The 13,773-nt window shown below is 36.8% G+C and overlaps 1 protein-coding gene across 1 annotated transcript in view; it reads left to right on the top strand.

Moving 5' to 3' along the window:
* Window positions 1–13,773, top strand: part of ND-B17 (NADH dehydrogenase (ubiquinone) B17 subunit) — a 285,419-nt gene that overhangs the window by 78,851 nt on the left and 192,795 nt on the right. The window lies entirely within an intron of this gene.

Raw genomic sequence — 13,773 nt, 5'->3', positions numbered from 1 at the left:
GAGAGACTTTTAATGAATGATTTTACCCTGATGCAATGAGGATTACCTCGCTGAAGTACTCTTGGATCACACCGCTCTTTCCCTCGTCCGATTTGGGGATCGAACGAGTGTCAGATCGCTTATAGACCCTAAACTTCTGATCCCGTTATGTATGAACTTCTTGCCATCAGACAAAATCGCGACAAACGACAATTAGGGAGGATTTCACACGCTCGAGATATCCGTTATTACGGATTACAGTACTTCCGATCCCTTTCAAGGGGCGAGAATCACGTTCGAATTCTGAACTTGACCTTCCAAAGAGGCTGATACTTAGAAAGGCCACGGTCTTTCCTGTTACTTAACAATGATACGAACAATGATACGAACACACACCCTCAAATCAGCTTTACTCCTTTACACTCGCATCTGCCATGAGACTTCAGTGAGACAGACGTACATAGAGGCAAATGCAGGGGTTATGCAAAAAAAAAAAATTAATATGAATATGAGAATTTATATGAATATAAAGCAGACATATACACAAAGCAGTACGTCTGTTCAATCTGGGACCTACTCGACGGTTTTGAGTGTGAGAAAGCAAGTACAGCAGCTCTTTTGAAATTGCAGACTAGTCCGCAAACAACGACATAATCTTAGGACTTCTTAAACAACGAGCATTAAGGCACACAAATCTGCAGACAAGAAATAAGAACTGAGCTTGGGGACGTGCTTGCTTATCAATTAGCGTTGAAAATTTCAAGGAATCAATTCATGAAAAAAAGACAAATATACGTTATTAACCTGCTTTGACACATTCACAAAATTGAATTTATATATCCAAAGATATTTTGGTAATCGGCATTACTTAACTTGTTAGATTAACTTTGATCAAATGATCACAGTGTAATTTTTTCTGTCTGTGAAATATAAAATCGCCAGATCCAAATTTAAGAAATGAATTAGCCTTTATTTTTAACTGAAATATAAGTTCAAATTAAAAACTCTAAGTATATCAGGAAGAGAAGAGAACTCACAAGCGCGCGCACACACACACACACGCACACACACATACTGAGAGAGAGAGAGAGAGAGAGAGAGAGAGAGAGAGAGAGAGAGAGAGAGAGAGAGAGAGAGAGAAATGAATCAATAGACCCCACTTTTACGATGAGAGGGCTGCGAGTTGGAAGTGTAAATTTTCCCAGCATGCCTTATTTTACCTTGTATTCAATCAAAGTTTACGCGCATGGTCATATATGAAATTATGAATGAAGCACCTTGACCATTCTAACTTTCGGTAGTACCTGTATAACCTCGCGTTCATTCATTCATGGACATATGAAAGGAGGTCTAGTGATGTAAACACGCCGATAAGAATTACAGTAAAAAGACAGAAAAGAAAACTTTTCTCCAGAAAAATGGTTGGTGATTTCTGCGTAACAACAAGCCATATTATCAACGAGTTTATTTTTCCGTATATGCTTTACCATGTTCTCCTCATTTGCTTGTTCAAGTATTTTGTTAACTGCCTCCTCGACTGGTATGTTAGTGTAAAGGGATTCTATGTCGTAACTGACAACGTAGTGCTGCTCAGTGCTTAACTGTTTATTCTTTAAGTCATCAATAAGTTGCATACCGTTTTTTAAAGTATATTCATTACAAGTAAAGCTTTCTATGAAATGAATTTCTATTTAATGAGAGAGAGAGAGAGAGAGAGAGAGAGAGAGAGAGAGAGAGAGAGAGAGAGAGAGAGAGAAATGCTCTCACCTCAAATATTTTGTTAGTAAGGGAGAAACTTAATCTCCAAACATTTCTGTTTAATGAGAGAGAGAGAGAGAGAGAGAGAGAGAGAGAGAGAGAGAGAGAGAGAGAGAGAGAGAGAGAGAGAGAAAATGTGCCTTACTTCAAATATTCACGTCATATCTGTCTTTAATTTCCGTTAAAGTCATTAAGAGACGGAGGAGGTCTCTCCAACTCTCTTACACAACCACCGGAAAGATTTCACAGATAATGGTAACGAGGGAAGACGTATCGTTTACTTTTCCTTATCTCTCTCTCTCTCTCTCTCTCTCTCTCTCTCTCTCTCTCTCTCTCATTTGAATAATTCCGGATTTAGTTTATTAGTTATTTTTCGTCACTCTGGCATTTTATAATGGGAACATAAATTCTTGTTTAAGAAAGAGAATTACAAATGGAAAAAATTTGTAAGATTTAATTTTCTTCACAAATTATCAAAAGACGATATTGCTGGGAATTAGCAACATGTAAGGAGCTTTTGGGGTTTCCAAGTGAAAGTATGTAAAAATTTCCAAATAAAAATAATAAACAAAATGTAAATATATATATATATATATATATATATATATATATATATATATATATATATATATATATATATATATATATATATATATATATATATATATATGTATGTGTGTGTACAGTATATTATATATATATACTGTATATATTATATATATATAAATATATATATACAAATGAATGTATCTATCTCTCTATCTATCTACTATCTATCTATCTATATATATACACATACACATATCTATTTATCTACCCATCTATCTACGTATCTTTATATGCATATATATGTATATATATACATATATATTATATAGTAAATATATTATAAAATTTCATATTCTTAAGTATTTATCTTTAAATGCGATTGATCCATTTAAATGGTAATGAGTCACGTCTCGTTAGTAAGTAGGTTGTCTGATAATATAAAAACTCTAGAAATGAAAAGAAGTCTACAAAGGACAAATGCTTGAAAGAGATTAAACTTTAAAGCCATTATTAAAGCGAGCCGTATTGAAACAGCGTGCCGGAGAGAGAGAGAGAGAGAGAGAGAGAGAGAGAGAGAGAGAGAGAGAGAGAGAGAGAGAGAGATCAGAGCATGGATATCAGGCTAACAATAGAAATTCAAACAAACAACAAACATTTAGAATGAGGTAAACAGGGAGGTATTATGCTTTGAAGTGTATTTCACCAACAAGGTTCGTTCCATTTTGACAGGAATGGATATAAACAACAACAATAACAAAAATAACAAAAGTAGAACTCAACAATAAAAGAGAAAACAGAAAATTGCCGGAGAAGACCGTTACCCTTTGAAGGCATAAATCACCGTTAAAGAAAGTCGGAGAAAGTCAATTATGGGATGAAAGTCGGGACATTATTATAATCGTTGCACAAGACAAGAGAGAGAGAGAGAGAGAGAGAGAGAGAGAGAGAGAGAGAGAGAGAGAGAGAGAGAGAGAGATTTCTAGCTAGACCAAAGAAAGTTTATCATTTTCATCTTTTGGAAAACCTACCAACTACTTCATCGTCTTACTTTCACCTTTATGACTCTCGTCATGCATATGAACATTGACTCTCGTCTTACTTTCGTCATTTTCATCTTGTGTGTTGATCTGTTGGTTAAAACATTTTTTGAGGGGTTTACTTATTATTTGATTATATGTTTCATATAACTTATGCTTTTCAAGTGGCGTTTTTGTGTTGTACGCAAGTGTGGGCCCACAAGAACAACAAAGTCGGCATTTACAATTGCGACAATTTTATACCTCGTCTATACTTTGTGACCACTTTGTCTTCATGATCAAATCTTTAGTATTGAATCAAATTCTATGCTTATTTCTTTTGTATTATCTTGAAAATGGTAAGGACTTGTTGTCTTTTATAACATAAACTTTAATAGTTCTGCTGTCTTTCGTTCATTTTGTTCTCATTCTTGTTCTGAGAGCCACATGTCTTTTAGGTATCCTGTACTTTCTGGGGTATATCATTTTTATTGCCGTCATTTTGAAATAATTCAGAATGAAAACATAATTAAGAGAGAGAGAGAGAGAGAGAGAGAGAGAGAGAGAGAGAGAGAGAGAGAGAGAAGAAGAAATTTTGCATATGGCAGTCCGCGCTGACAAAATCGCAAGATGACAGATGCTTTCGCATTCGTAATAGAGTTTACTTAGGGGCGCCATAAAGCTGCCGCGCGATGAAACGGAAGCATTACGTCGGACAAACACTCGGGATTTGGGTCAACACAGAATCCGCGTCAACAGGGCAATTTAAAGGGACTTATATGGCCTAGAATATCGCAACGACTTTCCTTAATGGACGTCGAGTCTTCGTTGTATTATGATAATTAAGTTTATGATGAGCGAAGTGGTGTCCCAGTACCAAGAGGGTTGGGGATGGGGGCAGAGGGAAGGGAGGTGCAATAGATGCTGATACGGGAATTACGAAATTGCTGGTTTATAACTCTATGTTATATTTTTGATGTAATGCATTCATTCTGCAGAGAATAACAAGTGATATCCACTGCAGCATTACTGATTAAATAACATTAAAATTTTCTAGATATTAATGCAGTTAATGAAAAGTGATAACAGTAATATGCTTGTTGGTATATAGATGCCTAATTGAATTATTCCTATATAAACACTGGGAATCCCAAGTGATATTGCAACGCGTTGCGACCTCGCTAGAATGCATCATATAGTAGATAACATGGCAACGAATAATAAATTTATTAGTTTTTGTTTTAAATTTATTGGAATTTTTTTTCTATTGCGTTGAGTTGCAAAGTGACAAAACTATTTTGCCAGGTTTTTACGACATTCGACGATTTACCTTTTATATATTCTGCATCTTCATGATATTCATTCTCAATCGGTAAATATACGCTCGAAAGACCATTGTATGTTGCATTGTGATTATTCAAATAAAAAAAAAACCATATAAAGCAATCCTAAAAGCTCGGTGATTTGTAAAATGACTCCCATAGAATAGAATCCCCGCATGCGTAAAAAGAAGAATAAAGATTATGAAAAAATATTAAATAGAGTTAATATAAAGGACCATATTGATACGGAAAAAACTACGACCAGATGAATCAGCCTGTTGTGGAAATAGGGACTCAGTTAACCTTTTGAATGCCAAAATCACTTCTGAATACATTAATCTTGTGTACTCACATTATGTTAACCTCACTATCACTGAAAGGGGAAGAGTTGGAAGTATATATATATATATATATATATATATATATATATATATATATATATATATATATATATATATATATATATATATTGGGGTTGGCGCCAGAAAGATAGGGCCCTGCGGTTCTCAGCAAGTCTCCTGGGATGAGGTTGTCAGCCCCAGTGCCCTTCTCCTAACCCGAGCTGGTACCTATTTACAGGTAGGTTAATTGGTGAGCAAACTGCTGGGAATCAAGCCAAGGGCTTTGCTAGTGCCACTTGTTGCGTATATATCACAAACGGGTAGAAAACAACTCAGCGATCGTACGTGGAGAACGAATTTTTGGGCAAATACTGGTTAGGGCTTCTGAGTCAGCAAGATCCAGACAGCAGCCTAACCATCGCGGCAGCAGTCAGCAGCTGCCTGACCTGAAGGGCCTAAATATAAATGAGCGCGAAAGTTCATGCGAGGAAGAGATATAATTGTACCATATGTGTAAGAGGTCCGATGTGCTGCTGATGAGCCTTCTATGTTGATGTATGAGCTGGTATAGGTTAAGGAAGTTATTTGCTCAAGGTTGTCACGCACTGCTCGTCAGTTAAAGTATAAATGTGGTCACTACCATTGTCTTGGTTTTCCTCTGGAGCCATTTTCATGTGCGTGTATGCGCATACTGGATGAATATGGTACTGTACCTTATCTGAAAACGGTTAATTTTCACAGATCTATTTCGTACCTAGTATGGGGTGTATTCTATTTCTCTTTATATCGGCATATAACGTACTGATGGGAAATTAGGCTTATCAAAAAGTAAATATAATACAAAAGAGGTAAAAAATTACACTTATATATATATATATATATATATATATATATATATATATATATATATATATATATAGTGTATGGTAAACAATGACAAACACTGCCTTACCGGTATCCTCACTTGTTTTCTGAGGATACGCCAAGAGTCGTGGGAAATAGCTCGCAAAAACAGATGTACGATCAGATATGGAAATACAAATGCAGGAGGTTGTGAGGTTTTGTGGGTTGGGGGATCGGGGTTAAGACCTCCTGTATATGGTAGGTGTATTCGAAGTACTGCAGGTAGCAGTGAGCATAAGTTCCATCCATATACAACCTTGAGGGGGCCTGCTCTTTACAGATGTGAAATAGAGGCCGAAGTAGCGTGGGACTGATTGCCAAGGCAGGAGGGAAATTTTGAGTGTTGGGGTCGGGGTTTGGTCGGAGGGAGAGTGGGATGTAGAAAGACAGCCGCTCAGTGGAACATTGGGGTGTTGGGTATTTTCATGGCCCTTTAAAATTCATTGTCCTTTTCGAAATGTGTATCCCAAGATTGTAATCGACTGGCGGAGTCTTCTGTGCGATAGGTCTCACACGCACTGCAGGGGTTAAAAGCTCATGTGGGAGGCGAAAGTCGAATCGGTCTCTCTCTCTCTCTCTCTCTCTCTCTCTCTCTCTCTCTCTCTCTCTCTCTCTTTATCTTTAATTTCATTGACTGTTATGCTAAATGGAGAGACTGAAGTATATATGCCGAGAAAACTCCCTTTTTATGTATTTTGTTTTCCTTGTAGTATTTTACACTTTCAAAAATACATCCAGACTTGGTTATATGGAAGTAACCATGAGACCAACAGAAGATTCATTATGAATTTTATGAGCTTGATTTCAAACGGATCTCCGAATGCTCTAATATGAGAAGGAACTCTATTCCCATATGTGTTACATAATAAGGGAAACAAGACAACCTGGCGATTGAAGGACGGCCTTAAGGAACCAGCCACCGTGCGTTGTATTAATACCATGTATATTACATGACACCATGTGGGATCCCAGACGAAACGTTAATTGAATAGCTACGTGCGCTTCGACCCTCGTACTCCTCGATCGGTTTCAAGATGTCAAGATGTTTGGTCTCTGAAACCACCCTCGGAAAATGCCCTCCTGAAGATGTTTCGAAGGGCTGCATCTCGTCGCATGCATTGAAGTCCTGCGACATCTGGTGGCACAATAGTCCTAATTGACTTCTTTTTCCCTGAAGGTACGGCCAGTTGTTAGGTGTTTACGAAGTTTGCCCGCCAACCGTCTACGCAACCCTTCAAAAGCAAGCGCTGGATAATTATGACAGAACCGTCCGGTATATGGCTTAGGCTAGGGAAACAGGAGTCGAAGTGGGGGAGAGGGAGAGGGAGAGGGAGAGGTTCACTAAACTAAGGGAGAGGAAGAAGTAGCAGTCAGAGATCTGTCACAGAAGGTAACGTTGTTATGCCCCCGTGAGAAATGTAACGGACGGGTTGTTATGAAGGAAGGACCTTTAAATTCCCCTCCTTCCCTAAATTTTGTTGGCCTGAACGCAGAAACGACGAATGGGACATTCCCCCCATCATCTAGATCGGATTATGAATAACGTAGGAGGGGCCTCTCTCTTCTCCTTAAGCTCAGGCTAGATCGAAAGAGGGATTTGGGGTCAAGTCAAAAATTTGTTTACAGGAAATTTCCCATCGATTTTCCCCCATCTGCATAAGGGTTAATTGATCTAACCGTCTTCTTTTGTTTGTTATGTCAGTCCGTATTACATGATTGCTTTAAGGCCTACCACTGGGGTCCAGGGATTAAGACTGGTCGGGTCACATAAAGACGGGATAATATGAAACGGTAAATTAATTCGGACCAGAGGAGCCTCCAAGAGTTAAGGATTGAGATTCGTGTCTACTGGAAATCTGATTTCCGAAAGAAAATAATTTATCATATTTCAATGCAACTGAGTGCAAGAGATCTGATCAAACTTATTTTAGTAAAACCGAATCTGAAGTTAAGGTCGCCCGCTCTTTTGAACACATCTGGAAGTTTGCTCAAAAGGATAAAATGGAAAGAAATTTTAATTTCATGAGAGAAACGTTTAGCTATAAGTGATTTCGTTACATGTTTTGCATATTTTTTATAGCAATTCTTAGGTGGTCCTGAACAGTATTACGTAATATCAGAAGAAGAAAAAGAAGAGAGAAAGGAAGAAAGGATACGATGATAGTGAGGCAATCGGCATTCTACCACTACATAGCGGTACCCTAAAGTTAACAACCTAAGCACCTGCGAAGTACTGCCCTTTAAACATATACATTTGAACTTATTCACATGATAGGCATCTTCCAAACGACCTCGGTGGACAGATTCGGCCGAATTCCGGGCCCTGTTCGCCTATTTGTCAATGCAAATGATCTTAATCTTAAAGAGAATTTGCTGTAAACAACACAGTTGTTTGCGTAAGATTCAAGGATATAAATATATTCCGGTTTTCTTCAATAAATTACACATCGAAAATATCTGATACTAGAGTTAGATTTAAAAAATGTTTCAAACATTTATCGGAGTTTCCTCCGCAAAAATAAGTTACAAAATCCTAGTCTTAATGCTTCCTTAATTAAGAAGGTGTAATGATCATTTGGAGTATTATTCCGATGTGACTAATGTTGGTTCTGAGTAAATGCAATCAGTGATGCTGAAATACAAAATTTTTTCCTTCCGAACTACAGTAAACGTAGTAGGCAGTGGTACTACTTACCTGCTTTCCGGAATGTGGTAGTGCTTGGTAATTTTCACACCAATGCTCGTCGTGAGTTTATAAGGTTTTTATTTTAAATGGAGTTATGCAAATCTAATATATATATATAATATAATATATATATATATATATATATATATATATATATATATATATATATATATATATATATATATACATATTATGTGTGTATATATATGTATATATATATATATATATATATATGTATATGTGTATGTATATATATATATATATATATATATATATATATATATATATATATATATATATATATATATATATATATATATATATATATATATAACGGTCTTATCGTTTCCCGGTTATAGCACTCGAATCCTGGTCGGGAAAGCGTGCTTATTTTTAATTAGATATTAGATGATATTTCATTAATGTAAAGTATAAGTGATTATATATATATGTATATATATATATATATATATATATATATATATATATATATATATATATATATATATATATATATATATATATTTATATATACTGTAGTATCAACCTCAATTACCGTATATCAAGGTTACGATTCCAAACCTGCATCAGGAAATATCGCTGTTTCGAAGGATCGTGAGAGGACATAGCCTTCATATCATTCTTAAAATTCAAATTCAAAGGCTTCTAATCGAATGGACGTTAAAAAAAATAAGGAAACAAAAAGTAAAAAGGGCGTTGTGTGTTGCTATCACATACATTTAAATATACCTAATGAATGTGATAAGCAGAGTCCATGTTGTATCATTTTTCCCTCAGGGGCAGTGGCTTTAAATTGTATTAACGTTCCCGTAACTAGCAAGCTTATTTGAGGTTTGCAAACCAAAGCCTTTCTTCGTTTTGGGTGTGACCCATTACAGTCAGCTAACCACCAGGTACTCAATACACTGTCCAGATCAACTGGGGGAAAATAAATTTTACATGTAGTGGGCGCAGTCATTCTCCCAACCACTCTGTAAATCGACCTGGAATATCTGGCTGGAAACACAAAGACACATGTCTTAAGTTTTTACTGTGGACTTGGGGTCTTCTGTTTTGAGTATGTGCTTATTTGGGCATTATAGGAATTTTGTTCGACTTCTTATTATGACATTATTATTACCAAGGTATCTTTGTTTGTTTTTATTGTTGTAACACTGTACTTAAATTATTAATTTAAACTGAAAATTTCCTATTTATTTTTGTTTACTAAATACAAATGAAATTTATTGTTAGTAAAGGATCGAATTCCATCCATGATTTTGCTCATGAAAATAAACTCAAGAAATGCTTCAGTTTTCCATAGAAATATATTTTTATTTGTTTATGTTTTACTCAAAATCCATTTTTATTCCCGGCACCACAGCTACAAATGTTGTAATGTAAAACACGATGCGGGCAACTGAGGAGTTTTGGATAATCCTCATTTTCATTGTCGAAAATCATATCTGTGTGTAGTGATATATGGGTACCAGTTATCAATTCTGTTTATTAGGACACTCAGTCTAATACATATTTATTAAAACTAAGAGCAAATCTGTTAATATTCGCCTAATGAAAACGACGCGCAGCGATAAAATTCTGACAGCATCGGGAACATACCCAATGAGCCTTACTCTGATTCGGTGAGAATAAGTTTTTTTTTTTTTTTTTTTGTATCTACGAGTTAGTAGACCTGAAAAATAAAGCAAAAGAAATTTTATTTAGATGTGAATCGAATTCAGACTACGAAAGTACACCGCCCTTAAATAAATTGAGGATAACTTTAGACGTCACAGTCTGTGAGAAGCAACGTTATACGAAAGCATGAACGAAGACGAGGGGAATTCGCATCGCAGAAACCAGGCAATAGAAGAAAGGTGTGCGTATTATTTCTAACAGATAGTACAAACTGATAAGAGAAAATTCTTACAAAAGGTTGTTCCCTTCCTACCTAAGTATCGTCTTCATTCCAAACTTCCGGTGTTTGTCCGGTTTATGACTTGGCCTAAACCCCATCCGTAGAAATAAAAGTTATGCTACACCCCAGAGTGTTTCGTTGTATACACTAACTCGTTAAATTATTCATGCTCAAGGATAAAGGTACCTGTTTAAGCTTTCTCCAATGGTCAACGCACTTTTTTTTTTTTTGGAATCAGAAAAATCGAATACTTGATTTCCATAGCTTTCAATCTCCAAGCTATTTACGACTGAAATAATGCAGAATAAAGTTGAGCTATATACTCTTGCATCTGCAATGCACATTGCCAGTTGCATACTTAATTAAATTATATTTGTTAATGGAATTAAATACCTAAATGTATTTTCACAACAATTATTTGAAGGAAGAATAAATACTTAGAAAGTTTAGAGAGAGAGAGAGAGAGAGAGAGAGAGAGAGAGAACCAATTCTCATTTAAAGGGACAGGGTTTATTGTGAGTGGCGGCAGTTAAGCGGCAAGGATAAGAAATGTGTTTACAGGTATCGACGACACAACCCGTCGAAGGGGATTCAAATGCGACGGATGGCACAGAAGGGAGAATTGTGTTTTGTTGTCAGAGGGTATAACAGGCTGTTTGTTACGAGAGGGTAAAGGGAAGTTTGTCCGAACACGTGATGGAGAGACAATGGTTGTTTTGGGTACCAGAGAGAGAGAGAGAGAGAGAGAGAGAGAGAGAGATTGTATGATAAACTCCATAAAATTTATTCTAAGGAGACAAAAATTAGATTTGCTTATGACTGCTTATCATTTCTCTTCGAAAATGTTTGTCACTCGTGTAGACCTTTCCTTCCTGAGTCTGCTGCTGTTGCTTTTGTAAGAATGTGTATTTTTTCCACTTTGATACAGAAATTGAAAGTCAATTGATTCTGTACTAGCCAAACGTACTGTAGTACCATCTATTTTAATTTTTGGTGTTGAAGTCAAGGGATTTGCCAACCAAATGGGGTCGTCTGAACCAAGAACCAATTAAAAAACTGAAGCAGAACAAGGACTAAATTAAACTGTAGTAACGTCAGAAAGAGCGATGTGTCTAGTATCACGAAATCGAGAAATCCTTAGTAACCGTGACTGGCTCAAAGGGAGACACATCGAAAGTGCAGAGGGTAGGAGGTAAGACGCAATTAGTTAACTAAGTTCGAAAATGGCAAATATCGACCTATCTCCAGAAATTAAATCGTAATGTGTATCTATATATTTTTATCAGTGTAAGAGTGATAGCCTACGGGTAAGAAACTCTTAGTTTAGACTTGGCGTCGTCCAACCCAGAGCCAGCAGTTCTTGTCACGGGTCCCTATAAGTATGCAGTATGAAGGTGTCTTGATCTCAGTTTCGGAACGGTACGTGATATTGCTGGTCGGAAATTTCCGTCTTGACCCTCTCTGATATTACCTTCATTTTTGACGAGTGACATCCAAATAGACGCATGCTGACAAGTATTACGCTGGTGGCTCAGAGAAAGGACGGTCTTTCAACTGAATGGAACAACGGGTGAAATGATATCTGTAGAAAGCAGGCTATAAGGGTCAAAGTTCAAAAGGGAAAGGTGATGTGAGCAAGTCTGGAGCAAGGCCATCTTTGTTGGTTGGTTTTCGAACACCGATAATTCCTACCACACATAGCAAAACCGGTGTTTGAAGTTCAAGTTTTTGTAGGCTAGCAGAAAAAGATAGGTGGCATCGAAAAGTATGTTAAGGGCACTCATGTTCGTGTCGAGTGATGAAACCAGTCAGGATCCTGTACAGTATGATTAAGCTCTGGAAAACGTGCAATAATAATAATAATAATAATAATAATAATAATAATAATAATAATAATAATAATAATAATAGCTATCCCCACATGGCACAAAAGAAGTTTATTTCGATACTGATTCTAGTTTATTATCAGCGTCTACTGAAATTTGCTTTGGTAGGGGATCACGTATATACGCTTTATCGAAAACCATATTACACACACGGTCTGGGTCGGCAAATTGTTTAAAAACACGTTACTGATTAAGGAAACCATTTTTAGATTCCAACATTTTGGTACGTCGTGAAATTTTGCTGTACCACACATATTTTAACTAATGCATCCAGTTACCAGTCATATTTAGTATGTGCCTTCATTTGACTTTTCCTAAATTTTCCCGTTATCTGTTTTTTCTAACTTGTCCTTCCTCGGCCATGCCCATATATTTCTTCTCACTTGCCATTTTGAAAACATAGGATTATTTAATGACTCTCTCCATAACATCCCATAAAAAAAGCCCTCTTTCAGCCATGTCCTAGGAAGTTTTTTTTTTTTTTTTTTTACTGAGGGTCTAATTACAACAGAATGTAGTACTGTAGACTAAACATCTCATTTGACCATGTCCTTGTATGACAGTTCTTGCGTGTTTTCAAAAGAACTTCACGCAATATTTCACGTTTTTCTTATCCGGTATCGAAATGGCTGTCCTAAGGATATTTTAGGCAGTATAAGCATTCTAGAATTGTGCCAGAACACAAGGCAATCAAAGCTTTTAAACAATTTACAGTGGCACGGAATCAAGTCCAGTAATTTGAAAAATTTTATTTTTAACAAACGGCACATCATTAGGGACCGGAAATTTTTCAACAATCACTACCAGTTTGTACCTAGTTTTCTTCTTGATATATCTTTTTCTGTTACGTGGAAATCCAACACTAGCCCCCCCCTTTCTGCGGAGTGGACTCATTTCCTTGATTTCTTGTGTGCATGCACTCATCCTTTCACATGAAGCAAAGGAATCTTTTCCTTCTCCCCAACAATGTTTCATGAATTTTGTTTTCTCTTGTAATATTCATGCTGATAGGGAACTGGTCGTTTAGCTGTTGCTTATCCCAGCCAAGGTAACGCCAAAGGAGAGGAAGGAGGAGAGGAAAACGAAGAAACAGCTGCATCTGAAGGAGGCAGATGCTGAGACTCTTGATGCGGTGCACCAAGAACACAAACTCTCACAGAGAGATGAGAAAAGAGACAGAGGAGAAGAGAGAAGAAAACCACGCCACAAAGAAAACACGGGAATTTTGGCTTGAATTGTAATTGGTACGGGAGGGATGGGCCAGAGAAGGGAGGCGAGATGCGACACCCCACCCTGGCCGTGGGCAGGTGTAGCAGGATGCTGCTATACATCTCGGAAGGAGAGAGATGATGGGAACAGGATGAGAAGGATGTGAAGGAGAGGAAAGGAAGCACTTTGGCTGATTGATGAAAATT

Source organism: Macrobrachium rosenbergii, chromosome 28, assembly GCF_040412425.1.
Source record: "Macrobrachium rosenbergii isolate ZJJX-2024 chromosome 28, ASM4041242v1, whole genome shotgun sequence".
Taxonomy (NCBI): domain Eukaryota; kingdom Metazoa; phylum Arthropoda; class Malacostraca; order Decapoda; family Palaemonidae; genus Macrobrachium; species Macrobrachium rosenbergii.
This window is presented reverse-complemented; position numbering and strand designations above follow the sequence as displayed.